Source organism: Acinonyx jubatus, chromosome B2 (genome assembly GCF_027475565.1).
Source record: "Acinonyx jubatus isolate Ajub_Pintada_27869175 chromosome B2, VMU_Ajub_asm_v1.0, whole genome shotgun sequence".
NCBI classification, from domain to species: domain Eukaryota; kingdom Metazoa; phylum Chordata; class Mammalia; order Carnivora; family Felidae; genus Acinonyx; species Acinonyx jubatus.
This window is the reverse complement of record NC_069385.1, coordinates 30,210,623-30,238,538: the sequence shown is the minus strand read 5'-3', so window position 1 is coordinate 30,238,538 and position 27,916 is coordinate 30,210,623. Positions and strand designations below refer to the sequence as shown.

Sequence of the window (27,916 nt, the reverse complement as noted above, 5' to 3'; positions counted from 1 at the left end):
AAGGAACTTAAACTGCCTGAGTCCCAGTCCCCTCAATCATAAAATGGGAATAATAGTGCTTCTTTGTAATGCTAAATAAGATGAAATAAATCATCAAGTCCACCATCTGTAGACACTGCAAAAGTTGCAGCTATTATTAAAAGTCATAGGGAAAAGCAGCACAATTTATATAATGGATTTATAAGATATCCTTTAGAATATTTGAAAGTCCTTGTGCTTGGATTTTATTATACTGCCTTACGTACCCCTTGCGGCTGTCAAACCTCATATCTAGTTGTCACTAAATAAATATGTGTTAATTTGACTTACTTATATATTTTTTCAAAACAAACAAGCTATGCCAGCTTTCCCCTACAGCTTCCATTTCCCTTGATTTACTTATTAATTTCACTGATGGCTTTAAAAAAATATTTTTAATGTTTTATTTATTTTTGAGAGAGAGAGAGAGACAGAGTACAAGCAGGGGAGGGGCAGAGAGAGAGGGAGACACAGAAACCTTAAAGCAAGCTCCAGGCTCTGAGCTGTCAGCACAGAGCCGGACCCGGGGCTCGAACCTGTGAGCCACGAGATCATGACCTGAGCCAAAGTTGGAGGCTTATCTAACTGAGCCCCCCCGCCACCCGGTGCCCCTCATTGATGGCTTTTGATGTAGTTAGTCACTTAATGGCAGATGGAAAAATAAAAAATCAAAAAGACCTTCTGACCATAGAACAACAAGTGAGTCTCAATAGACTATAAAAGAAGAAGCCAAAGCAGGCAAAGTTATCTCCAGAAGGCTGGCCATGCTGTGATACTGTGTCAAGAAGGATGTAAGGTAACAGGAGGAAGGCACGGTGAAAGGCTACATTTGCAATGGGAAGTGACGGATGAGGTAGGGTAATTGCAAGCCCACCTCTAAGAAGTCATAATCACTCAGCGGCAGAGCCAGGACTAGAACCAAGGTCATCAGATTTGTATAGCCGAGCTGAGATAACAAGTCACTGTCCACAGTGCGCTAAGCTCTCTACCGTACTGCCTCCTACTGGGAGCTTTGGCAAGTTCTTTGATCCCACCTGATCTGTTGCCTTATCTGTGAATGGAGAGGGTTGGACCGATGAACCACCAGGTCCTTTCCAGTATTAACAGGCCACGCTCTTTGGTTTCTATAGTGCTATTCGGCTCCCCAGATTACAAGGCCTTACATTTATGACAGTGTTTTAGAGCTTACCAAAACCTTTTCCAGTTACCATTCTATTGGACTTTCCCAACAACTTTGTAAGTTACGCATTCCTACCCCATTTTACAGATGAGGGAACTAAATTTCTGAGAGATGGGGCAAGACAGACCGAGTCACAAAAATCACTAGTGATGCAATTGTGAGAACGCTCAAGCCTCACAAGAAGCTTCCTGAAGAGTTTGTTATTAAAGGTGCAAGTATAGGGGCGCCTGGGTGGCTCAGTCGGTAAAGCGTCCAACTTTGGCTCAGGTCATGATCTCATGGGTCGTGAGTTCAAGCCCTGCATCGGCCTCTGTGCTGACAGCTCAGAGCCTGGAGCCCGTTTCAGATTCTGTGTCTCCTTCTCTCTGCCCCTCCTCTACTCACACTCTGTCTCTCTCTCTCTCTCAAAAATAAATAAACTTAAAATTTTTTTAAGTACAAGTATACAAGATAGAGGGGAGAAATACAGGTAAGGAAGGTGGGGTGGGGCGAAAATATAGCACAGGTTGAAGTAAATGGCTAAAGGCCAGAAGCTCTTGTGTAAATTGCCAAGGGCAAGCAAAGGCATTTTTAAAAACAAAGGAGATGAGTCCATTGTTTGGCAGATGGTGTAAAATTAACAGACAAGAAATGATACAATATATCTCTTCTATTTCATTTCTACCTTAGAGAGAGGATTTTCAAACTGGAAAGTGTAGAACACAAAAAGGATTTAGAATCAAAACAGTGGAGGAAATCACAAATGCATTTTAAAATCTGCCCTATTTATCCAAGGTCAAGTTCCTGGGCTCAGATGAACTAACTACCTCAAGCCTTCTGAAAGTGTCCACATTTTTTTTGATTGAACGAACAATTTTAGTAATTTCTGCATTTATAGAAATAAAAGAAATGTTGGAAACCTAGAGGCGGACAAATGTCCCAACTTTTTAAAAAGGCAGCTTCTAGGAAGAACAGATGAATGATTTTGATCTCAGTCTTTAAGTTCTGCCAAATCAGATAGCAAACTCCCAAAACAGAGGATTAGGAAGACAGCAAGCATGTGGTTTTGATGGTGAAATGGAAGGAGGAGGCTGTGATAATAGGATAGGTCTTTGTCACATGATGCACCTTTTATGATCGGCTGTGGCCTCTGTTAGGAAATATGTCACATTCTTAGCAGAAAAAGAGGAAGATTTTTTTTAAATGAATGAATGAACAAATCAACAGCTGAGGACCAAGTACAGTTTTCCAGCCTTTTCCACGTCCCCAAGATGTGCTAGTAATTACCAGAGTATTTTCCCAAAGCCTAGATTTTATTCAGCGGCTCGATCCCCTCATTTCTGAATGTTGCCCTTCGGCACTCTCACCCTCAGAAACTTGACTGAATTGTCTTTGTTTTTGTTTCTACTTGTTCTGCTTCTGAGAGATTCAATGCAAATTAGAATTCCTAACTGTAGTACTCCAGGATCCTCCTAAAATCTTTGCTGCTGGTTCATATTCTTTGTTGAAACATTTGCGGGAGGAAAGCGCACCAGGGAAACAGTGATGTTGAATACGGAGGCCTCAGGAAGGCTTGGGAATGAGGCCATCGTTGATTCTGTGATACACACAGCAGAGAAACGGAAGTGAGTGGGGAGGTCCCCCAAAAGAAAGTAAGTGTATGGGTGAGAAAAGTTTGGAGTTCAGGATCCTCCATTTACAAAGAGCTAGTGGTATATTTTATTTCAATATATAGTAGCAACTGTGGTTTTTTTTTCTCCCAATAGAGAAATTTGGCCAAAAGATCCACAGGGAAACCCATATTTTTGTAGATGAGATTCCGTCTTCATGAAAGATGAAAACCGCTAAGTGTTTGCACAGTTTGCTTGCAAGACTTCTCTGTATGATGCCGCGGAAATACCCGCATTTATGCCCACAAACTGCATATACTCTGCTTGTGGCTATCTACAGATTTCACTTACTTCTAAGCGCCTTGTAGTCAGCCAATATCGTAATCCCAAATATTCAAATTTCAGGGTGTAATTAGCAATGCTGCTCAGGATACACATAACAAATAAACATATAGTATTTCTTAATGTATTTATTTAAATTCAAGTTAGTTAACATACGGTGTAGTACTGCTTTCAGGAGCAGAATCCAGTGACTCATCACTTATAAACGTGTGATTTAAGGAAAAGAAGCTATCGAAGATCTGGAAGAACGTTTGTTTTGGACAAAAGACCGATTGATTCCAATTCAACGAAGATTTCTCCAGCACCTGTGTTCAAGATGCTTCCAGCCCCTGAAAAACCTTCAAAGAAGAAAAGGACAGACGCTGTGCCTTAGAAGAAATGAAAATAGACTAAGGCAGGTAAAGCTATGACTTCTATCACCACCGATGACAGGTGCACCTATGGAATGACTCCTGGTGCTAGACATACAACATTCTTTTTAATTCTCATGGCATCCGTGCAAAACAGGTACCATTATCCCCAGTTTAAAGATGAGGAAACTGAGGTTCGGTGGAGGAAGTAATATATGTGAGCCACCCCAATCCAAGTGACATGTCCCAAATGAGATCCCGCCTGTCTGCCTTCAGAGTCTACACTTTCTTTTATATACCCTGTGTCTGCCCAGTAACTACAAAACAGACTAAACCATGAACGTGTGACCCAAGTAGAAACAAAGACGTAAAAAGGGTAGGAGGAGAAAGAGACCCACCGTTGACCAGGAAAGACCTGGTGAAGAATGAGACATTTGAAAGAGGCTGAAAAAGTAGAATGTCAGCAAGGGGAGATGGGTGAGTGTGGTAAAAACCTCTAAACCAGGGCCTCAAATGCACTTTAGGCCATCAATAAAATTCTTCCATCTAACTTTAGCTAGATAAAAATTAGTATTCCTCAAGCTGATGAGGTGTTATCCTAGAAGACTTTGTAAAGCTTTTGCATCTTAACTGACAACCATATAAATAAAATGAACTAGAACTGTAAGGAATCTTTTAAGTTCCTAACTGACGCCTTATAATTTAAGAATTGTTTGGACACTGACATTAGTAACCAAAAAAAAAAAAAAAAAAAGGAAGAATGTCAGTAACTGGAGAATTTAATTCAGCTTTTTTTTTTTTAAGGCCATGCTATCTGTGAGCAGATGAGAATAAGGACCTTTCTAGGGCTCAATCTTTGAATAGGCCTATTATAAAGGCTTTCAAGCAAAGGGAAAAAAAAATACTAGTCTGTAATTTTTTTTTCTTATTTTACTGCATTCTGTGCAATCAGGAAATAAAATATAATTTATGTATTTTAGTTATGAACAATTACATACATAGACGCTTATCCAAACAAACCCAAAAACTGAACTGGGGGCAATGTGTAGCAATTAGGCTTGTTTTTCAAGATCTCTCAAGGTTATGTACATACATAGTCATGAACACACGTGCAAGCAGATTTTGAATCCTCCTCTTGGTCTTTAGAGCTACATAAGATTGAAGTTTAGGGCTCTACATCTACTGCCAGTGTCTTTTCAGAATCAACACAAGACCAAAGTCATCAGTTATTCTAAAGTGAAACCGATAGAATGCAGAGACTGGTCTAGATTGAAAGAATAATATTCACAACTATACCTGGAAGAGGGAAGGAGGGCATGGGCTTTGGAAGATAGGAAAAGTGAAGATTAAGACCAGCTGGTAGAAGGGAATGTGTACTTGCCAATACTGAATACTGAGATTCACACAAGAATACAGAGTTTAGAAGAGCTGCCGGACCACAAGATGCCAACCTAAGGTGAGGTGGAACTCCTGTGGTCTCCTGAAGGAAGCCTCCCATCATTGGGACAGGTTTGTAGTGCCATTGCTATGGTTCGAATATCTGCGGGCCCCCACCCCCAAATTCACATGTTGAAATCCTATGCCTTGTGTGACGGTATTAGGAGGTGGGGCCTTTGAGAGGTGATTAGGTCATGAGGATAGGGATTGGATGGGATGAGATTATGGGATTATGAATGGGATTATGGTTCTTGCCAAAGAGACTCCACCGAGCTCCCCGGCCCCTTCCACCGTGGAAGAACACAGTGAGAACCTGGCAGTCCGCAATCCAAAAGAGAGCCTTCAGCAGAGCTTGCGCGTGCTGGCAACCTGATCTTCGGAGAGGAAATTAGTAGATGACAATTCAGTTTGAAGCCTGTCACTTCGGGGTTTGAGACACTCGAGGATATTTAAGGGGAACTGCCCAGCAAACAGTTAAAAATGAAACAGGAGTTTAGGGAAAAGTTCCAGAAAATTATAAAATCAAAAGAACAAGTATTTGCTGCTACAACGGTCATTAACAACAATAATTAAAAAGTGGGTAGGACATAGCCGGGCCTGACTTGTAGGAAGAATAACTGGCAACAGCATGAAAGAAAGAATAGGAGAGAATCGAGAGCAGGGAATGCCAGGTGATTACAGAGGTGAAGTCAGGTAGCCAAATTTGAGATTCATTTTAAGGCAAAATGTCTAGGATTTAGCAATGAAAAAAGTTAGGCTAGAAAAATGAGAAAAAAAGGGAAGTGTGAGGATGTTCCTAAGATTTGTCCCTGAGAGGACCAGGTGGGTAGACACTATTAACCCTTCGGCATATATCAGGTTTTCTTTTATTCCTTTCTCTTCCCTTTATACTTAAATGTGACGTTCCCCCCTGGGCTCTGACATGTTTCAAAGATATTGGGCCTAAATATAATCTTGCTGGAAAGAAGAGAATAAATCCCTTGCCTTTTTAAATACCTACAATTCCTAGTCCACAAATACCTTGCTTGTAGTAGTTGAAAAGGGAGTTTCATAAATTGCATCCTGGGACATAAAGTAACAATTTACTACCAGCTAACGGTCCTGTTGTTGAACTCTGTCGCTCATGATCCCATCGGTCTTTACCACATCCCTTCCAGTCTTCACTTTCCTGAGTGGAAGATAATACAGATTTATTCATTTGGCCCCAACGTAGCCCAGCCATCTCCATTTCACCACTCTTTACATTCCAGAGGTTGAAAAGCTAAAGACATTTTGTCATTTTCCAGATTTCTTTCCAGATCTCGTCCCTCCCGGTGCTTAGCTTCCACTGATCAGACCTAACCGTGCAAAATTTGAAAGGCAGAGAGGAGCCTCACCACATCGTGGCCATTCGCCACCTCTGCTATTTCTAGTAGCATCCTTGGAGTGGTGGCATTTGGGCTTGGTGTCTTTTCTGCGGCAATTGTTATAGACATCTTTCTAATGGGTTCAGTTGTGTCCCCCAAACATGTTGAAATCCTAACCCCCAGTACCTGTGAATATGACCTTATTTGGAGATATAGGATCCTGATACATAGTCAAGTTAATATGAGGTCATTAAGGTGGGTCTAATCGAATATGATTATAAGACTGGGAAGTTTGGGCACAGAGACAGATGCACATTCAAGGCGAAGAGTATGGAACATGAAAGTAGAGATCAGAACACCGCATCTACCAGCCAAGGAAATCGAAAGATTGCTGGCAAACCACTAGAAGTTAGGTGAGAGAGACATGAAATCAGATTCTCTCTCCCAACCCTCAGAAGGAATCAACCCCAATGACACCTTGCTCTCAGACTTCTAGCCTCCAGAACTGTGAGACAATACATTTCTCTTGTTTAAGCCACCCAATTCTTGATACTTTGTTAGAGCAGCTCTGGAAAAACAGTACGGGTGCCAATGTCTGGTCCCTTTATTTGTAGGTGTTTAGAGGCAGGGGGTGGGGAGAGGACAACACCCATTTTGACAACGTCCGTGACAGCATAGTGGAGTATTCCTTGAGCTAGCAGTTATAATTTCAGGGTGTCTGTTTGTTTGGTTGGTTGGTTGATTGTTTTTTTACGTCTTAGCTTCCTTATCCTCTTAAAGGCAGAAGCTAACTAAGGAGGACAATTCAGTGGTGGCTCCTGAAAATTAAATCTAGGATGTACTTCTGCTCTTCCCATTCCTTGAAGAAGTCTTTTTCTCTTAAACAAGGTCCAGTAAATTCTGTTAAGCACAATGTGTGTCTTGTATCCTGATTAAAGGACACAATGATGCTCAAAAATGCAATGATGGTGCTAGCCTCTGGAATGCAAATAGAGGTTCTAGTATTTTCTTTGAACTCTGTAGTATGTGGATCCATAACACATATAGAAAGATCAAAACAGAGGAATATTTCTATCTATTGCCTGTGGAGATTTGGGTGTTTGTTGAGCAAACTCTGGCTTTACTACAGCAGTGAGCTAGTTGTTTTTCCATAACTAGTAAAATGGGGAAAAGCAGATAGGAAAAATGGTAGGTGGGTAGATAAGGATAGAATTTGTAAGTATGGGCAGAGACATTGCAAACTTTTTTGGTAGAATAAAATTTTGGGCAGTCTTATGATTTGGAGAAGTTCCTTTCAAGACTCTCTATATAACATAAAAACTCAGAGGGAAACCAATCACTAAAACTCAGGCCCAAGTCCTATAGGATGTGTAGTCAGCTCTTTATGAACAACGTGAATGATGTTTACAAGGCTGAAACTCATAACAATATTGTTAATAGTCACAATAGTTGAGAATTTGTTTTTAAAAAGTCTTAATGCTTGCTGGATACTTCAAATGGATAAATCAAATCTCAGAGAGGTCAAGTGAGTTACTCAAAGTCAAGCAAATAGTGGCTTAATTATTTGAAGGACAAGTAACTAACACTTACGTAAGAAATAATTCTGTTTCTCGGTGTCCCCAGAAAGCATGTTTAAGGAGCCAGTTGTATATTGAACTCTGATAGCTAGGCACAGAGGAATCTGGGTGAAGTCCTGCTTATCTGATGCTGGAGCACTGATTCCTATGAGCCGATGAACAAAGACCATGCTATGGAGAGCTCAGTTGAGCTTTCAAGGACTCCCTCAGAGTCATCTCTGCCATGAGCCTTCTAGGCTCCCAGTACATGTGTCTGCCTGTGGACTCCCGGAGCACTTCACTTATTTCTCAGATGGGATATTTGTCTCTTATTTGTTTTAGAAACTCTTATGTAGTACTTAGCTAGCACCAACACTAATCCACACGCGTTTCTCAGAACAAGCCTATGTGGTAAGACTATTGTTATCCTCATTTTATAGCTGAGGACCGAAGATACAGATAGTAGGTAACTTTGCTAAGAGGGAGCAGGTTTCAAACTGAGACAGTCTAGGCCGACAATCTATACTCTGACCCTTACCCTACACCGCTTTCACCATGGTAAGGCTGTAGGCATCCACGCCCAATCTTCCCCTCTACCCTGCAAGCTTCTTGAGAACAGAGTTCATTCTGATTCATGTCTGTATTCCGTATAACATTAAAAGTAGTGCCTTGGGCAGACTTAGAAATCAACTCATTAACTCAATAAATGAATGAACAAATACTTGAAGAAGGCATGAGGGATCAAACAGCGAGAACACATCTGTGATAAACACATGGTGGTGGCAGGGCTAAAGAAGCAATGTCCTCTCTCTTTGGTCACCTCATCCACAAGAACTCCCTGCATGAGACACCTCTGAGGCTGTTCTGCTAAAATCTGTTAACAGGGAGAAGTTGTAGGGAAAACAGCCAATTGTAGGATGTGAGCTCTCTCCTGGTAAACCTGAAGCAGAATTGTGCCTCGACTGCTCTCTTTCTTCCCTTCCTGTTGTCTTTGTTCCCAACATGGGTGGCCTCCATTTGAAGTGCCCTTGGTTTTTCCCGATGTTTGGAGAGGTCACCGCTGGGCCTCCAGGAAGAGAACACTCTGACCAAAGCAGTGGGACAATTATGTTAAGGATCTCCAGGCACATGCTATAAAATATATTCCACTTAGACGTATGATTCAGCCACTCAAATGTTCCCTGTAGTTTAGATTTGTACATTTGATTTACCCTTCCCTCATAAGCATCATAAAAATCGCCTTATTGCATGACTCACTTTCTTTCATTTACTCACATTTCAGTGATGATAATCAACCTTGGCTAATAGTTCTCTTTGCTAGGCTGACTGAGGGATTCTTAAAAGCAACAAGCTCACATAACAGGGTCAAAGACGGAGACACCGAATGTAATTTGGCTTACATGTTCTAGTACGGACATCTAACGCTTTCGTATTTGTTCAAGCTCTCTCTAGGCAGGCTCCCCATCCAAAGCAGGGGCTCTGGAGCCCAAGTCCTCAATTTTAATCAGTCAGCCTGAAGGCAAAGCTGCAGCTCAATATCCAGCAGTTGGAATAGAACGGGAAGAAAAAGGAATGGAAGTATTTTCTTGCTACCGTTGTATTTTATTTAAAAAAAAAATAGTCTTTATGACTGTTGGGCTTAAAATTGCATGTCTTGCTCCTCGAAAAGTGAAACATAAAATCATTATATGAGCGAGCAATTTTACTCTTGGGTATATACCCAAAAGAAGTAAGAACAAGTATTGAAACAAATACATGTACATGCATGTTCATGGCATTATTCACAGTAGCCAAAATATTTTTTTTTAATTTTTTTTTCAACGTTTATTTATTTTTTGGGGGACAGAGAGAGACAGAGCATGAATGGGGGAGGGGCAGAGAGAGAGGGAGACACAGAATCAGAAACAGGCTCCAGGCTCTGAGCCATCAGCCCAGAGCCTGACGCGGGGCTCGAACTCACGGCCCACGAGATCGTGACCTGGCTGAAGTCGGATGCTTAACCGACTGCGTCACCCAGGCGCCCCCAAAATATTTTTTTTAACTGCTATCAATGGTTAAATGGATAAGTCAATTGTGGCATAGCCATAGAGTGGAATATTATTCGGCCATAAAGAGAAATAAACATTGATACGTGCTACAGCACAATGAACCTTGAAAACATCAGGCTAAGTGAGAGAAGCCAGACACAAAAGTCCACATATCGTATGTTCCATTCGTATGAAATATCCAGAATAGGTAAATGAAGAGAGACAGAAAACATATTAATGGTAGCCTGGGGTCAAGGGGAAAGAAAGAAAACTAGGGGAGTGACTGCTTACTGGGCACCGGTTTCCTTTTGGAGTAATAAAAATGTTTCGGAATAGGTAAAGACGATTTTGCACAGCATTATGAATGTACTAAATGCCACGGAAGTGTTCACTTTAAAATGGTTAATTTTGGGGCGCCTGGGTAGCGCAGTCGGTTAAGCGTCCGACTTCAGCCAGGTCACGATCTCGCGGTCCGGGAGTTCGAGCCCTGCGTCAGGCTCTGGGCTGATGGCTCGGAGCCTGGAGCCTGTTTCCGATTCTGTGTCTCCCTCTCTCTCTGCCCCTCCCCCGTTCATGCTCTGTCTCTCTCTGTCCCAAAAATAAATAAACGTTGAAAAAAAAATTTTTTTTAAATAAATAAATAAATAAATAAATAAATAAATAAATAAATAAAATGGTTAATTTTAGAGGCGTCTGGGTGGCTCAGTCGGTTAAGCACCTGAGTCTCAATTTAAGCTCAGGTCATGATCTCCAGGTTCTTAAGATGAAGCCACATGTTGGGCTCTGAGCTGACCGTGCCTGCTTGGGATTCTCTTTCCCCCTCTTTTTCTCTGCCCCTGCCTTTCGCTTCCTCTCTCCCTCAAAACAAATAAAATAAAACTTAAAAAATAAATAAATAAGATGGTTAATTTTATGTCATGTGAATCTCACCTAAAAAAAAAAAAATCGTGTCCTCCCACAGAGATGTTATTAATACGAAAAGTAAAATTGTAAACTTGCCGTTCTTTTGCAAACCAGTTTAGTGCACGTCTGTCATTCGAGGGTGATGTTCAAAGTGTTTCACAGCCAGCAAGCACACATGCGCCCAAGCACAAATGACATCTCCCATTAATAATTAAGGCAAGCCAGCTCGATGTCAGTCCTGCGAGTCTCCAGATAGGAAACCGCCAAAGAATCATTTTCTAACATGTGTCCCACATTGCGGGTCACCAGGCATGACCTCACTGAATCCTCACCAACAACACAGACACATTTATAAAGGGAAACATTTCAATTCTGCAGAAGGAACCATAGTTCAGGGTGACTAATTTTCCCAATGTCACACAAATATTAAATGGCCGAATTAGGACTCCTACGTAGTCATTCTTCTTTCAAATCAAGATCTTTCGACTGCACAAAAGTCAGCTTTCTCGGGATAACTTGTACCAAAACAGCTCAACTGCTACCGATTTTTGGAGACGATACTGGCCCTCTACAGGGTCTACCAGATTTTCTGAGTTATTGAAAGAAGAGGGTCAAAAATACCAAAGGGGGGCGCCGGGGTGGCTCAGTCAGTTGAGCCTCCGACTTCAGCCAGGTCACGATCTCGTGGTCCGGGAGTTCGAGCGCCGCGTCGGGCTCTGGGCTGATGGCTCAGAGCCTGGAGCCTGCTTCCGATTCTGTGTCTCCCTCTCTCTCTGCCCCTCCCCCGTTCATGCTCTGTCTCTCTCTGTCTCAAAAATAAATAAACGTTAAAAAAATTTAAACAAACAAACAAACAAAAAAAAACCACCAAAGGAAAAAAACGTACTAGGATTCCCGGAATAAGCTCAGTGGCATAATTGTATCAATAAAACCCAGTATTTGACAATTTGCTACTTTTGCAGAAACGGGTACCCTGGAAGTAAATGTAGCAAAATATGACACCACTTTTAAGATTCTTAATCATTTCTGGACAAAGGGCCCTGCTTTTTCAATTTGCACCAGGCACTGCAAATTCTGCAGCCAGACTTGCCGGGATCCAACTAATTTTAATCCTTATCTGACCTACTTAGTAGAGTTATTATGAAGATCAAATGGGGGTAATACTCTACAATTCTTCACAGTTTGCAAAGTACTTTCACATAAAAGTTATTATTCTTCAGTTAACAGATTCATCATTATGCAGATTCCCAGACCAGGGGCTGCTTGCGGAACGCGGTGTTCTTTTTGCAGGTGAAGAAACTCCCCAGAGAGGGTGGGAGGCCTGTAGAAACAGTAGTGCCCCACAGGCCAGTGAGGGCAGAGCCTACCTGACTCAGGTCTCCTGACCCTCAGGGAAGGGTTCTTCCCGCAGCTCCCACTGCTCCCTTTCACCCTTTGGTAATCAAAGCCAATGATGCCCCTCCGGAGAGGCCTGGCTGGCACGCTAAACTATAGAGAGATACCCCACTCTCTTCTGCCTGACTCTCTGCCACGTCACCCTGGTCATGCCCTTCAGAGCATTGTCACGATCTGTAATGGCTTCTTTTTTGTTTGTTCCTTAACTCTACAACCGCAGGGACTTCTCTCTGTGTTTTCATCGGTGTGTATTTCCCTCACCGTGCTTGGCACATGGAAGGCGCTCCATAAGTCATTTCTTGAACAAATAAAGAAATGAATGACTAAATGAATGAATGTTCTTTTCCAGTAGACTGGAGCAGGTTGCGTTCAGCACTAACTCTAAAGCACCCTGATGCTCTCTGGTCACGTGGTCCACGGGTGGCTTCTGTTGGAATGCATTGGTTTACAAATGTTTAACTAGCAACTTACTTATCTACCTACTCTGAAAATGAGATCCTAAACGATAATAAAAAAAAAATGGCTTTGGAATTTGTACTAAGCCAACTGTGCACATGGTACAGAATGTTCTCAGAAGCTGCAGGAATCATGAGTAATGAGACGGCCACCGCCCAGACTTTACAGCCTTGCCTGCCTGGTGTTCTCCCTCACCCACAAACCTTTCGCCTCCTGACCTGAATCCGGATCCTCTCCTCTCCCATGAGAGATAACAGATGAAATCCCAAGGAATTACCTTTATCCTGAATCTGGGCTACCACCCGCGTTCATCATTTCCACACAGCTCCGTACTTCGAGCACCGCTATTTTATGGGAAGAATGTAATTAACACCATATACGACAAACTCTGCTACCCGCAGAGGCCCTGACCAAAGCGGCATTATTCCATTCAGCCTGTTAATGCTAGATTGCTCCAGATGGCAAAGCTGAATCCACGGACCCCGGCAGGAAGGTTGGCTTTATTTCACAGCAGGTGGGAATGTGCAGTTGCAGCACAAACAGAAAATTTCTTTAGCCTTCCCTGAATTATGTTTGCTTGCCATGCCTAATAAAATAAAATCAGGATCTATGAGGCTATTTGTTCCATACGCTAAAATTGTCTTGACTAACAAATTTCCACATAGCATCACCCGTATAAACCAGTGACATTCACACACACACACACACACACACACACACACACACACACAGACACCATCTCAATACATGCTCGTTGTAAAGAACTCAAATAATATGAAAATATATAGAGTAAGACATATATGTCTAAGGTCTTTTATTGTCTCCCCCATCCCACTCCCTTCTCCTAGAGGTATCTTGTTAACATTTAAAAAAATAAAATTTTTAACGGTTTTATTTATTTTTTGACACAGAGCATGAGCAGGGGAGGAGCAGACAGAGAGGGAGACATGGAATCCAAAGCAGGCTCCAGGCTCTGAGCGGTCAGCACAGAGCCCGACGCGAGGCTCAAACTCACGAACCGTGAGATCATAGCCTGAGCCGAAGTCGGACGCTCAACCGACTGAGCCACCCAGGCGCCCTCTTGTTAACATTTTTGAAGATATTTCTCTCAACATTTTAGAGCATATTGTTCTGACACCTTGTATACCTAAAAACATTTATTTAAAAGCAACTATAAAAGCATTTATAAAAACCTTCACAGGGGCGCCTGGGTGGCGCAGTCGGTTAAGCGTCCGACTTCAGCCAGGTCACGATCTCGCGGTCCGTGGGTTCGAGCCCCGCGTCAGGCTCTGGGCTGATGGCTCAGAGCCTGGAGCCTGTTTCCGATTCTGTGTCTCCCTCTCTCTCTGCCCCTCCCCCGTTCATGCTCTGTCTCTCTCTGTCCCACAAATAAATAAAAACGTTGAAAAAAAAATTTAATAAAAAAAAAAACCTTCATTGATTTTAAAATGCATATATTTTCAGGGTACCAGGGTTGCTTAGTTGGTTAAGCATCCAACTTGTGGTTTACAGCTCAGATCATGGTCTCACGGTCTGAGCTCCGTGCTATCAGTGTGGAGCCTGCTTGGGATTCTCTCTCTCTCCCTCTCTCTCTGCCCTCCCCCACTCCTGCTCTCGCTCTCCAAATAAATAAATAAACATAAAAAATGCAGATGCTTTCACATATTGACAGTGTTTTTATATTGGGTGGTCTTAACACTTCTCAGATTTAGTGAAACACCCAATTTTTCAGTTTGTAATTACATGGCTCATATTTGATGTGTTGTTTTGAAACTCACTTTTCAAGAGGACCAGTAAGTTCTTTGCACTGTATTTATCAATTTCCCTGCATCTATCCGCGAACCGTCTGATATTTTAAAGCTGTAACATATACGGTTACGGCTGTCACATCTCCAAATTGCTGCGGAGTTTATTTCTGACCCCTCACACAGAGCCATAGGCCTCAATGTCCAAGTCCTTTGTAAGAGATTTCTGTGGATGAGGTAAAGAATTTGAACCATACTCTTGGGAGCACTCTTGTAACCTATAGCTAATATACAAACAAAATACAAATATTTTTCCTAATAGGCGTGTCACTTAACTAACACACTAGTTTAGCTTATATTTTCTTTAAGGCTGTGCCATCGGGAAAGATTCACCTTGTCCTTACACACATACTCACTATGAGATTTGTAGGCTGTGTAATATCTCACCATTTTCCCTTCATAGGAAATGGGGAAGGGAAGCATTTTCCAGCTTCATTCATGCTTTTGCCCATAGCATCTGTCCCAGCCCTTCCATTCCACTCCCTCCCACCCACCCACCCCCCCGTTCCTGAGCAACCCCAAAGTCTCAGGAGCTGGCCCAGGAATTAAGCAGAACTGGAGTGAACTCAAGAAGACAATAGCCATGTAGAGTAAGAGGGTGGAGAGAGGGAGGACTCTGACCCAGACTCAGATTGGCTTCAGTTCAGAAAGACACTTGGAGAAGCAGTTCAGCTCTGGACCTCACCAGGAGAAGGTCCAACTGGTTCAGGTGAGGTCAGGACTCCTTGGTGTTCCCTCAGTGCAGTGTGGAACTAAGTTACTTCCCAGATGCCCGTGGACTCTGGGGCCTGCCCTGCATCTAGAGCAGACCTCTTAGGGATGGATAAGCTGAGACCTATTCTACCTCTGACACAGAGGACGAGTCGTGTGAACCCTAAGTGGTGCCCAGAATGTGGATCTCAGTAGCTGAAAACCCATCCCTGGGCATAAACAGCATCTGACCCTTTGAAGGCAGCAGGGTATTTAGAACGGCCACGGTAGAACTATTCCAAGGGTCCAAAGGACAAAAGGGAGCTTGTATTTTGAACCCATGAGATTAGTCAGCATCTGCACATTTACCTTTCTGGAAAGGAGACGCTGCAGTCAGTGGCTTGTGACCCAGTGGTCTGACCTGCATCTGCCACATAGCTGATCAGAACCCACGGATCTGCCACAAATATCCTAGCTGCCTTCTACCTCCAAACGGTCCCCAACTTGGCTCACCTCTCACCATCTCCTCTGGACCCCCAAATCCAAGTTGTTGTCACCTGTCACCTAGGTTATTGCAAGTGTCCCATTCCTTTCCTTGATTTTGCTGTTATTCTCCACCAATCACTCTCTATACAGAAGCAGAGTGATCTTTGAAATCAACCATTTCTTAGATCACCTCCACTCTAATCATTTAAAAGACCTGCGGTTTTCTACTCCCTCAGAATAAAATCCAAACTCCTTGGCCTGGATGGCAGGTCCTATGCATCTACCCTTCCAGCATCTTCTTTACACCACTGTCTCTTACCCATCATATTCTAGACACACTAACCTTGAACATGCCGGGTTCTTTCCGACGCAGAGCTTTGGCTGTTATGTCTCCCTGGAAAACATTCACTTCTATTCTGGGCATAATCTGTCCATCTCAGCTCCTGAAATGTCACCTGCTCAGCATAGCTGTCCCTGCTCACCTGTCTGAAGCCTCCTCTCCCGTTACTCTGTCACATCATCCTGTTTACGTCCTCTTTTAGGAGCTTTCATTATACTCTGCAATTATCCTGCATTTACTTGGTAACTTTCTGTTTGCCTATATGAAAATGTTAACTTCTGGGAATGGGGAATGTTGTTGGTTTCTCCTTTGGGTCCTCTTTTTGTAATCTAGAACATTTCCTGAACAACGGAGCCGATACATTTTTCTGGAATGAATGAGCGGGCATTATCTATATGTTTGGAATTAACCGGGAAGTGCTGCATACCATGAAAATTCGCCCGCTCAGACCTGCCTGTGCCAGGATGTGGGAAAAAGCAGAGTGCAAACAGAATAAAGCAGCTGTTCACAACCCAGGTGTCTATCAGCATCACAGATCTGCAAAGCCCCACTCTGACCTGCTAAGTCAGTCATTCTCTAGGGGCGGAGTCTGAACATCCGTGGTTAGGAAGTTCCTTGAGTGATTCTGATGCATTTTTGTATCAACATGTTCCGAACGAGCCTTTCCTTTCCTCCAGAGTCACTCTTGCTCACCTGGGTGATAATACATGTGATAATACATCGGGGTACCCTGGCAGGTGATAGTGGAACTCTCAGAAGTGATGTTCTGCCATTGCCCAAGTTTCCAGAGAAATGTATTAGCCACCTTAGATCAGAGAGCTTGAGCTTTTAAGGGGGTGTATGTGAATAGTGTGTGTGTGTGTGTGTGTGTGTGTGTGTGCGTGAGTGTGTGTGTGTGTTTAAAATAGCTCTTTATGAAAGCAAAATATTGTATGGGCACCTGGGTGGCTCAGTTGGTTAAGTGTCTGACTCTTGGTTCCAATTCAGGTCATGATCCCGTGGTTCGTGGGTTCAAGCCCCATGTCGGGCTCCCAACTGTCAGCATAGAGACTGTTTAGATTCTCTCTCTCTCTACCCCTCCCTGCTCATGCTCTCTCTCTCAAAATAAATAAGCTTTTTTAAAAAGTATTGTAAAAAGTTTGGAAAATGTGGGGGGAACATAAAGAAAAACTTAAAAACCACCCATGAATCTTCTGCCCAGACAGAAACCATCATGTTACTATTTTGGTACCCCCCCCACTTTAAAAAAAAAAAAGGCACCCTAGCCACTAATACATATTTACTGCTTACTATCTGCTGGGCATTTCTCTTTATGTTTCACATGTATTTATTTATGTAACCTTCCCAATGAACCAATGAGGTAGTTTCATCACCCATTTTACAGATGAGAAAACTGAAGCACAGGGAGGTTAAGAAATTTGCCCTAGATCATACAATTCCAGGATTTTTAGTTAGCAATCTCCCTCCAGAGCTCATGTGCTTAACTACTACACAATAAAGCTCTGTGTGGTTGCATATATTTATATCTGTACAAATAAATACGCACACTTATGTATTTAATAGGGCAGAAAAATGGTTTCAAGACTAACAACTTTTCCTCATTCTTCTATTAAGGAAGAAAGCAAGCTCATTTTTGGTTCAGCTACCAGATCTATGACAAATAAATACAATATTTTAGATTCACTTTTTTCCAGTTAACGTAGCCTGTTGTTAGAAGTCTTGTCTGCTTATTTGTTAAAACGTGAATAGGTGTGGAACTCTCCCAAACGAGTTTTCTGTGGCTATAGAGACGACATGCCCTTGACCTGCTAACTAATTTAGCCTTAGGTTAGTTAGCTAGGCCATGATTTTTTTTTCTAATCTATGGCTACATTCTGCTTGTCAGCGTGCCCATTGCTTTCTTTCCTCATACTGTCCAAGCCTGGTTTTGGTACCAAGGTTCTAACAGATCGATAAAATGAGTTGACGAATACTCGGTCTTTTTCTATTCTCTGAAGGAGTTTAAATTTGGAATTCCCAGTCCAGGTTTCCCTTCTATCTGAAAGTAGATCATTCCTATGGAGCCTTTTGTAAGTTGAGATGGAGGAGAGTAAAGAAGCGATTACCATTAATTTACATGGAACTTTTTTTTTTTTTTTGGAGCATCCCCAGACCCAAAAAAATAAACTCTCCTAGGCTTCTCTGATAGCCTAGGACACATCTTACTCAAGACGGCACAAAATAAATCGAGGCAGAGCACAGACGCTCACAGACAACAGTTGGGGGCTCTGATGGCTTGGTACTGAGATGCTGAGAGTAGTTCCCTGGGGAAGCAGCTTGACAGGGACCCTCTCAGTGCTGGGCACACACTGCCTCTAGAAGGGCTCGTTGCAAAACAAATGCTGAATACTATTTTCACTTTCACTTTTTTTTTTTTTTTCACGAAAAGCAAAAATCCTCCTCAGATTTCTATTAGTGGCAACAAGTACTAATGTAAGTCTTTCATAAAAATTAAATGGTATAATGGGAACTTGGAAAAGCGGGAGATACCTATACCTTGAACTCGTCTATAAAATCATCCTGTCCAATAAAAAAGGTCCCATGAGTCTTTGACTCACAGAAAGTGATTACTATTATGATTATGATTATTCAATTCCTTCAACGGTTACAGCACAAATTAGGTTTTGTCTTAGTTTTTTTAGTCAGTTCTGATCACTTTTGTTTTCCTAGAAACATATCTATTTTTCATAAGTTTTAAAATTTATCGGCATAAAGTGGTTTTCTTGTAAGGCTACATGTGTAGTAATAATCTCTTTTTAAATTGTTAATATTGTCTATTTGTGATTTCTCTATTTTTTCTTGACAAACCCTAACACAAGTTGTCATTTTTACTTACTCTTTTATTTTTTTTTAATTTTTTTTTTCTCAATGTTTATTTATTTTTGGGACAGAGAGAGACAGAGCATGAACGGGGGAGGGGCAGAGAGAGAGGGAGACACAGAATCAGAAACAGGCTCCAGGCTCTGAGCCATCAGCCCAGAGCCTGACGCGGGGCTTGAACTCCCGGACCACGAGATCATGACCTGGCTGAAGTCGGACGCTTAACCGACTGCGCCACCCAGGCGCCCCTACTTACTCTTTTAAAAACAAACTTTTCTTGGGGCGCCTGGGTGGCTCAGTGGGTTAAGCGTCTGACTTCGGCTCAGGTCATGATCTCATGGTCCGTGAGTCCCAGCCCTGAGTCAGGCTCTGTGCTGACTGCTCAGGGCCTGGAGCCTGTTTCAGATTCTGTGTCTCCCTCTCTCTCTGACCCTCCTCCCGTCTCTCTCTCTGACCCTCCCTCTGTCTCTCTCTGTCTCAAAAATAAATAAACGTTAAATAAATAAAAACTTTTCTTGACTTTTTCCTATGTATCTTTGATTTTTATTTCATCAATTTCCATTCCTTCAATTTTCTGTGGGTTATTTAATGAGTATGTTTTTCCCCATGACTTCTTGAATTGGATCCTTAGCTCATGTTTTAGACATGCTTCTTTTTTAATATAAGCATTTAAATCTACAGATTTCTTTCTCATCAAGGTCTTAGCTACATCCCACAGGTTTTGAAAACCGGTATTTTTGTTATTATTCATTTCTTAGAATTTCCTAATTTCTATTAATTCTTCTATGACTGATTTACAAGTATGTTTTTAACTTCCTGAATTTATAGAGGATTCTTAGTGATCTAACTTCATTAACTGCATTAGAGTAAGAAAATGTGATAGGTATGTTACCAAGTTTTCCAAAAAAAATTGAGATCTTCTTTAAGGCCAAATAATTTCCAGAAATGTCCCATGTGTGTTTTAAAAATATAAGTTTTATGCCAATAACCCCACAAAAGTCAGCTTCTGTATCTCCTGTAGATGTTTTTCCTGGCCTTCAAGGAATCCCCACAGGTTTTGTTTGTTTGTTTTACCAGTAAAGTTGCATTAAAAGAACATTTTTTAAACATAGTTTATCCAAAAATTTTACATATGCTGGGCTAGGAAGGAATCTTGCATTTGGAAGTGGAAATTTTTTATAAATTTAAGATGAGTTATTTTCTCTCTCATTCTAGCAACCTGACCTCAACTGTAGCACAGATTATACCATATTATGATTTGATATTCAGAAGTCTGTCTCCCTCCTTGTTTAATATTAAATACTTTGGAGAGAATGCCTGTGTCATACTCATTTTTTAAGCCATCTCTTTCCTGGAACATAGTATTTTATTCATAGACTTGACTTAAATCGATGAAATTCATTAACAGTAACCCTGTTAAATGAGTGAGTTCAAGTACAGAGAACTTCTTACCCATCTTTGCACCCCCAAGCCCAGTGTGGTACCTGGCACGGCAGAAGCTGACTGATCAACCCCAGGAAAATCATTTCTGAAAATCTGCATAGAGGAATTTTATATTACAAATACAAAGGAACGCATGTGAGTCAGCTTTGAACATTTAATTCTGTGGTTTGTCCGTGAACCCAGTAGAAACTTTGAATTTTGTTTTCTGGAAGAATTTTAATTGCGTTTGACTATTTAACTCTTGCTGCCTCCCCAAGGACTTTCACTTGAAATGTATTAAATAATTCATTTCTGTGTTTCTAGAAATAATTCTTATAGAAACTGACACATAGACTCAAACTTCGGATACTCGGCAGCCCATGTAGCAATTTAGAATTCATAGATTTTTTTTTTTTTTTTTTTTTTTTTTTTGCCTGTGACTCACACCAGGCATGTCAGGATCCGGGACAACTCAATTCTCGGTGCAGGGCTTCTCAGAACATGTCCAGTGAGATCTCACTGCAGTCACGGAAGGTGGCTACTGCTCTTTCCTGCAGAAATGATTTAGTTCCCCTGAATGAGCTCCCAAAAAGAGACACTTGATTTCTCTTTCAGCCTCTTTTGTCTAAAAGCCTAATATAATTGATCGCACGCTCCTCAGGACTGAAATCCAAAAACACTCGATATTTTTTTTTTCTGTTATTCAACACGTACTGAACTCTTACTGTATATATGGTCCTGTGTATCCTCAGTCAGCCGTTGGACTCTCATCTGTCACTTTATCTTCTTTCATCAATAATATAAGAATGCTGAAGAACAAGAATGATCTAAGTCAGAGATGAAGATTCGTAAGTCCACAACCAGGAGAAAACATAAGGGGCATTTTCCGCAGTATAATGTTTTATACTTTTAAAGTTTATTAAACAATTATAAGGGGCAAAAGCCTATCACACCCAATAATTCAAGCCATAAAATAGAATATTCGTGACTATTATAAAAAAAAAGGATCCGGGGCGCCTGGGTGGCTCAGTCGGTTAAGCGTCCGACTTCAGCTCAAGTCACGATCTCACGGTCCGTGAGTTCGAGCCCCGCGTCAGGCTCTGGGCTGATGATGGCCCAGAGCCTGGAGACTGCTTCCGATTCTGTGTCTCCCTCTCTCTCTGACCCTCCCCCGTTCATGCTCTGCCTCTCTCTGTCTCAAAAATAAATAAACGTTAAAAAAAAATTAAAAAAAAAAGGACCCAATGAACGAATGAAATGTTAGTGTTTAATAATTTGCCTTGCACTCTTCAATATAGTTGAAATGGAATTATGTAGGAAGAAAGATTCAATCAGTAAGTATTTTTCAAGTACCAGCCCTCCACTTGGTTTCAGGCAAGAATTTAAAAACTAGTTTCTGCAAGGGCACCTGGGTGGCTCAGTCAGTTAAATGTTCTCCTCTTGATACTGGCTCGGGTCGTGATCTCACTGTTGTGAGATCGAGCCCTGGGTTGGGCTCTGCCTGCTTGGGATTCTCTCTCCTTCACTCTCTGCCTCTCCCTTGCTTGTGCTCTCTCTCTCTCTCTCTCAAAATAAATAAATCAATAAACATGAAAAAGAAGTTATAACATTTTTTTCTAAAAATAAAATAAGATAAAAATTAGTGTTTGCAAAGATCAAACATTTCTTATTTAAGGCAATAGAGATGAAATGACTTACACCAAGACGTAGAAAGAGACAGAGGGAGAGTGGAGGACAGAACCGTGAGCCCATATCTAATCAGAAAGCTACATTTATCTTATGTTCACAAAACTATGTAAAATGAACATCCCCAAACTAATAACCTCAAGAATAGAAGGGGAAAACAGTGCATTAGTTTTATATTAGATAAATGAATTTGGATTAATTTGTTTTCTCAGCAGCCATTCACACAAGTATTATTGAATTAATTTCCCAACAACTTTTATTCCACTTAATGACACAGACATGCGTTTCTTCCTGTCTATGATTTCAGTGCCAAGCCAGCTGAAAAGGACTTTGGATCGTACCTCTTTGTATCAGCCTTGATTTTTCTTTTAATCCTATTTGCAGGCTGACGTCGCATGATGAGAATAGCATGAGATATACGGGTCTGGTTTCCACATCCTCACAGAAATTGCAACTCTGGCAGTTTAGGGGAGGGGGATTCCACCTTCTTTGATTTCCAATGACTTTAACATGATAGGACAAAACTATTTTAGGGTTTCTTTTCTAATCACAATTGCACGTTAAACTGGATTTCCAAATATATTCATCAAAAGCAGGGAAACAAAAAATTTACCTACCAAAAGCAGTTTGCCATGTCCTCCGACCCGGGCCGTCTGCAGGCGTTTTCCATCACCTGTAAATTAGCAAGTGCTCACGTCTACTCTGCGTGGGTATAGGGGCGTGTGACAGATTCAAGTGTTTGCAATTGAAGGGGCAAACCTCTCCCACCCACTGACAACCTTTACTCCACGAAGGATCACCCCAGGGCATAAGAGACCAGCACTGCTGGGCAGTGAAATGTTGTTTTTTTATTTTTTAATGTTTATTTATTTTTGAGAGACAGAGACAGAACGCGAGTGGGTGAGGGGCAGAGAGCGAGGGAGACACAGAATCCGAAGCAGGGTCCAGGCTCCGAGCTGTCAGCGCAGAGCCGGATGCGGGGCTCGAACTCACGAGCTGTGAGATCATGACCTGAGCCAAAGTCGGTCGCTCAACGGACTGAGCCACCCAGGCGCCCCTGGGAAGCGGCAGCTTCCATGAAACTGGCTCTTCATGGTCTCCTGAGCTCACGTGAGTAGATTTCTTACTTTATTCCAAAAGGATTGTATCGCCGTAGGTTATCCATAGCAAACAATGACGCCGCAGTAGGAATCATCATCACCACCATCATCATCGTCGTTATTCTAGACTTAGAAGAGTCAAAGCACACACCGGACGGAAATCGAATATGCATCCTCAAAGAACTTCCCTCCCTTTTGGCTGCACCTGTTATTCTTTGTTATGCAAAATGTTATTGGTGCACCTAGGCTCTTGTCAAAATATTTATCCCAGGCAATGAAAACATGCTTGGAATGTAATAGTCTGTGAGTTCCTGATTACCTAATGACAGTTATTCTGGAGTGCTAAAATACACAACCTCCACCACTGGACTACTCAGATAGAATGCTGGAGTGTTCTCTCCTAAATGAAAAAAAATAGTGGAGCTGTGAGCACAAAGCCCTTAAAAACAGCAAGTCCTAATTGCCAGACTCTCAGGGCCGGAAACACATATGTTTTCATAGTGGCCTTAAATAAAATGTCTTAACTTTGTGGTGGTTTTAAAATATCTTACAATACATTTATTTGGATGAAACCCACATAACGTGAGTAATGTTTCTTTCTTATGTCTATTGTCTTTTAAATATATTTATTTATAGTTACTATAGTTGTATAAAAGAGAAAACATGTAATGCCTACCTTCCCACATTCCATTTCCATGGGTATTTACCCATCCCTACCCGTGTGCACACGTCACACCTAGGTAAATACACACACACACACACACACACGCACACACATATTTGTATACATATACTATCACACGGTATATGCATAGATCAAGTTACTTTTACCAAGATGGAATTATGATTTTCATATCATTGTGGGATTATTCCCACTTTCTACACCATAGACATTTTTTTTTCTAAGTCAATTCCTCCAGCTCCTTCAATTTTTAAATACTGTATAAGAGTTTATCAAATGAATACACCATTGTTTATTTTCTTTGTTTCCAGTTTTTCCTAATACAAACATTGCTTCCATGAACCAGCTCATTCGTCACTATGAATATGCTTAGCTTAGGAGTACTTACATTCTTTGACTCTCCCCGTCTTAGCAAATGTAAATTTCTTCAAGATCCTTGCGTTACTGTTACTGATGCAAAGTGCAGGAAGCCGCTTTGTGAACTGCCACTGATTGAGTTATACTATGAATCAAATTCGGTCACCATTAGAAATCCTACCTACTCAGCTCTTCCTCATCCCCTACATGAACACAGGGAGTCTATATTCTGTACAGTAAGTGTGTCCTTCTCAAAGTTCTCACTTGTTGCCACTATATCATAAAATATTTTCTCTTGCAAGGGAAATCAAAACATAAGCTTTAAAAATCATACAAATGAGAGAATTGCTCCATGCATTTGCTCATCAGACCTGGATTCAGAGTGTGGGGGTAAGATCAAGAAATTAAGAACTGACCCAACTAAGGTCCCTGAGTTGTGGGTTAGTTGGAAATTTCCAGCCATCTAATGAATTTAGTCTAACAACTGTATTGCTCCTCTTAGAGAGGTAGTCAGAAATCAAATAAACAATGTAAGCTTAGAAAGAAATTAACATTGTTGGTAAAGACGAGTAACATTTGTCACACCTCTTTTCCACCCACTGTTTCTGGTTCTCAAAGAGAGAAGTAAATCCCTAAAGGTCAGGAGACACTTGATAAAAGTGTTTTCCATTTCTAATTCTATGTTGCACGATGCCTTAAAGGATTTTGTGAGTTTATTCCCAGCAAGTACCATGGAACTTTTACAAGCAGAGGAACTGAGACTGTAGTCCAATGTGATGGACCAGCTGTCCTGTAACCATCCATCTCAAGCTCCTAAGTCTGCACTCAATACTCCATCACTGCCACTTGCCCTGCCATCAACAAGGTCACCATGGTAATGCACCCTTTCACAGCCACTGGACAAACCCAGGGCGGTCCCTTCCAGTCCTCAGAAGGTGTTAGTTTTCATTTAGCAAGCTGGATTTTACCTCACGAAATGAGAGATATCCTACACACCCTTCAGGATTTTTTTTTTCCTATGGTCTCTTCTGAGAAGATCTGAAAGATTTTGCTGAAATGATATCCTGCTAATACAACTTTGACAGCTACTTCTCCTGGAAAGGAAGGAACGGCTCAGAGAATCAGTGTAAGTTTTCTTTATACTTGACAACGTTTCAAATCCCAATGATGATCTCAAAATGTGGCTACTGTTAACCGTACTGGTCATGCCCGGGTATGGCAGGCAAAGGGAACACTGGAGTCCGGACGGGAGTTGAGGTTTCGCTAATAAACTGTCAACGGCAGTGACAGCCAGCTGTGGGCACTGCCCTGGGGGCCGGAGGGGCCTCTGCGGGGCTCCCACCCCTGCCTGACAGCACGCAGACCTGCTGGGATTTTGAGATTTGGAAGTTCAGGAACGGCAGTACCTGGGTAGATCCTGAGAGTGGGAGGAAAGCAGCTAAGAGTGGGTTCCTTGCACAGTCCTTGTCTCCCCCGACCCTTCCTACCCATCCCCTTCACTGCTGCCCACCCCCAACCCCACCCCATTCGCTTAGTGGGTAGAACAGCAAAATGAACCCGCCACGGTATAGGCTTATAGCCTCGAGTGGATTTTTGCAGGAAATGTCTAATCCCAACTGACTTCATCTTGCATCCCTGATCCAATCAATGCTTGCTTTTCAAAGAGAGGCGGGAGAGTATTCTTTTGTTTGAATGACTATGTACTTTAGGGTTGTGACCTGTTATGATATCCTGGGATATAATTGGTCGAAGGTAGCAGTTGTGATATGTATACAATTTTAGTAATTAACTCATGAACGTTAAGATCATGAAAGGCCGAGAGACAACATTTTGCCTGTCCTTGCTTCTTGGGTGAAGTGTGCTTCCAGACACGGAGGCCACCAGGACAATGTGAGGACTCGACAAGCCACAGAGGAAAGAAAAGTGTTCCACGTCTTCTCTCCTTACCATCTCCCGCCTCTCCATCCCACAATCCCTGCTTTTATCCAGGCACTCAGGCTGTCTATCACATGGCCCCGACCCACCGCCAGCCTCATTACGCTAACCACTTAGAGTTCTCTAACACTCCAGCCTCTTTTCCCGCCTCCACCCTAATGCCACCGTCATCACTCTGAGAAGATTTGGTCCTTCCTGTCCCCCAGCTCCACCCCAGGTGGAATGAGCCTCTCCTCTGTGTCCCGGTTGTACTCTGTGCCCCCTTCTGCCATGTACCTGTAATGTGCATCTCCTCTCCTCACATGCAGAGGCCAGGACCGGTCCACTCTGCTGGCCCAATCTGCAGCCCTGGGCCAGGAGCCTGGTGCGCTGACTGCGTGAGTGCTGAACTGCAGACCGACTGAAGACTGTGTCTGTGCTTCCGGCCAGTGCCAGGGGGAGCCCCAGATTCAAGCAAGGCATCTTCCTTTCCCGGTGTTCTCCCGGTCAAGGTGGCTCTTTTGTTACTTCTGCTGCCATGGGGCTCACAGTGGTGGCTGTCGCCGATGTCCCAGCATGCTGTGCCCACAGCCCTGCCCACGGTGTATTGGTTTTAAGCTCCCCAGGAGATGCTGATGTAAAGCATCAGTTTTACCTGTTTCATCAGTGACTTCAGGAGGTTGCTATCGGGCACCGAGGATTCTGGATGACTCAGAACATTGCCCATGTGAGGAATTCAAATGCAACGGCACTCCACAGTGAGTTCTGAGCCGAATCCAGAGAAAGTTTGGCACAGAAGCTTGCCTGCCCTGGACTCCATTCAAAGGAGATAGCTAGTATGCTTTCCAGGTGGGCTTTGTTTTTATACAGTTTACACACATATTCTGATGCCCCGCCATGGTGCAGAATCAAAAGTCTCTCCGCACAACAAAGTCCTCGTTGACACTCTCTTAAAGATAGTGGTATTATTTCCCAGCCATCGCTTTTTAAAGACAGTTCGGTATAAGGTTTGTTTTGTTTTGTTTTTCTTGGTTTTGTTTACCACGGAGCCTCTCGTCCAGCCATTGCATCAACTAGATTTTATGGACCAGTTCCCCATGGCTTCACTCAACGCAACAACAAAAGATTTAGCGTTGTAATATTAACACTTGGCTGAATTTCTCCTCTCGTCCTTCTACTTCTCCATTCCCACCATCGCCTCCATCCATACCTTCAGCCTCTGCAGTAATGTTCTGGGATCCTGGCTGCTACAGGCTCCGCCTACCAAGGTGGTACCAAACGTGTCTGGGGGATGAGCCTCACCATGGGTTGAGAAGAGAGATCAAACGCGTCTATGACGGACCTTCAGCCCCCTCAGCAAACAGGCTTTTGCAACAATGCTCTTGCATTGACACTGTGATGACAAAAATGTTTCAGAACACAAAGGGATTCCCACTGTGGTACTGGTCTCAGTCTCCTAAACACAGTCCTTCATAGAGAAACCAAATGATATTGACCCCAAATGCCTGAAATGCTGGATTCAGGTGATATGATAATAACTGAGCATTTACTCTCGACACGGGCTGAGAGGGGGAAATACAAAACCTGGTCCCGCTTTCAAGGGATTACCATTAAGTAAGCTAAAAAGAAACACACACACACACACACACACACACACACACAATATTTCCAGGGGCACTTGGGTGGCTCAGTCGGTTAAGCATCTGACTCTCGATTTTGGCTCAGGTCATGATCTTGCGGTTCCTGATATAGAGCTCCGTGTTTGGGCTCTGTGCTGACAGCACAGAGCCTGCTTGGGATTTTTCTGTCTCTCTCTCTGTCTCTCCCCACTCATGCTCTTTCTCTCAGAATAAATAAATAAACATTTAAAAAAATAAGAGACTTGGAGGCTTTGAAAAAAAGTATTTCTAATCTGACTATGATAATAAGTATAACACAGGCTTAACAAAGAATAGGGAAAGAATGACGGATTTCGA

The 27,916-nt window shown here is 42.3% G+C and overlaps 1 long non-coding RNA gene across 1 annotated transcript; it reads right to left on the bottom strand.

Annotated features, from left to right (window-relative positions):
• Window positions 1-478: 478 nt before the first annotated feature.
• On the bottom strand, window positions 479-27,480 carry LOC128315516 (uncharacterized). Its single transcript, XR_008298327.1, has 4 exons — window positions 26,238-27,480; window positions 22,501-24,171; window positions 5,937-6,084; window positions 479-3,467 (listed from the first exon to the last, which is right to left on the bottom strand). It is a non-coding gene; the product is annotated as an uncharacterized LOC128315516 (long non-coding RNA).
• Window positions 27,481-27,916: the final 436 nt, after the last annotated feature.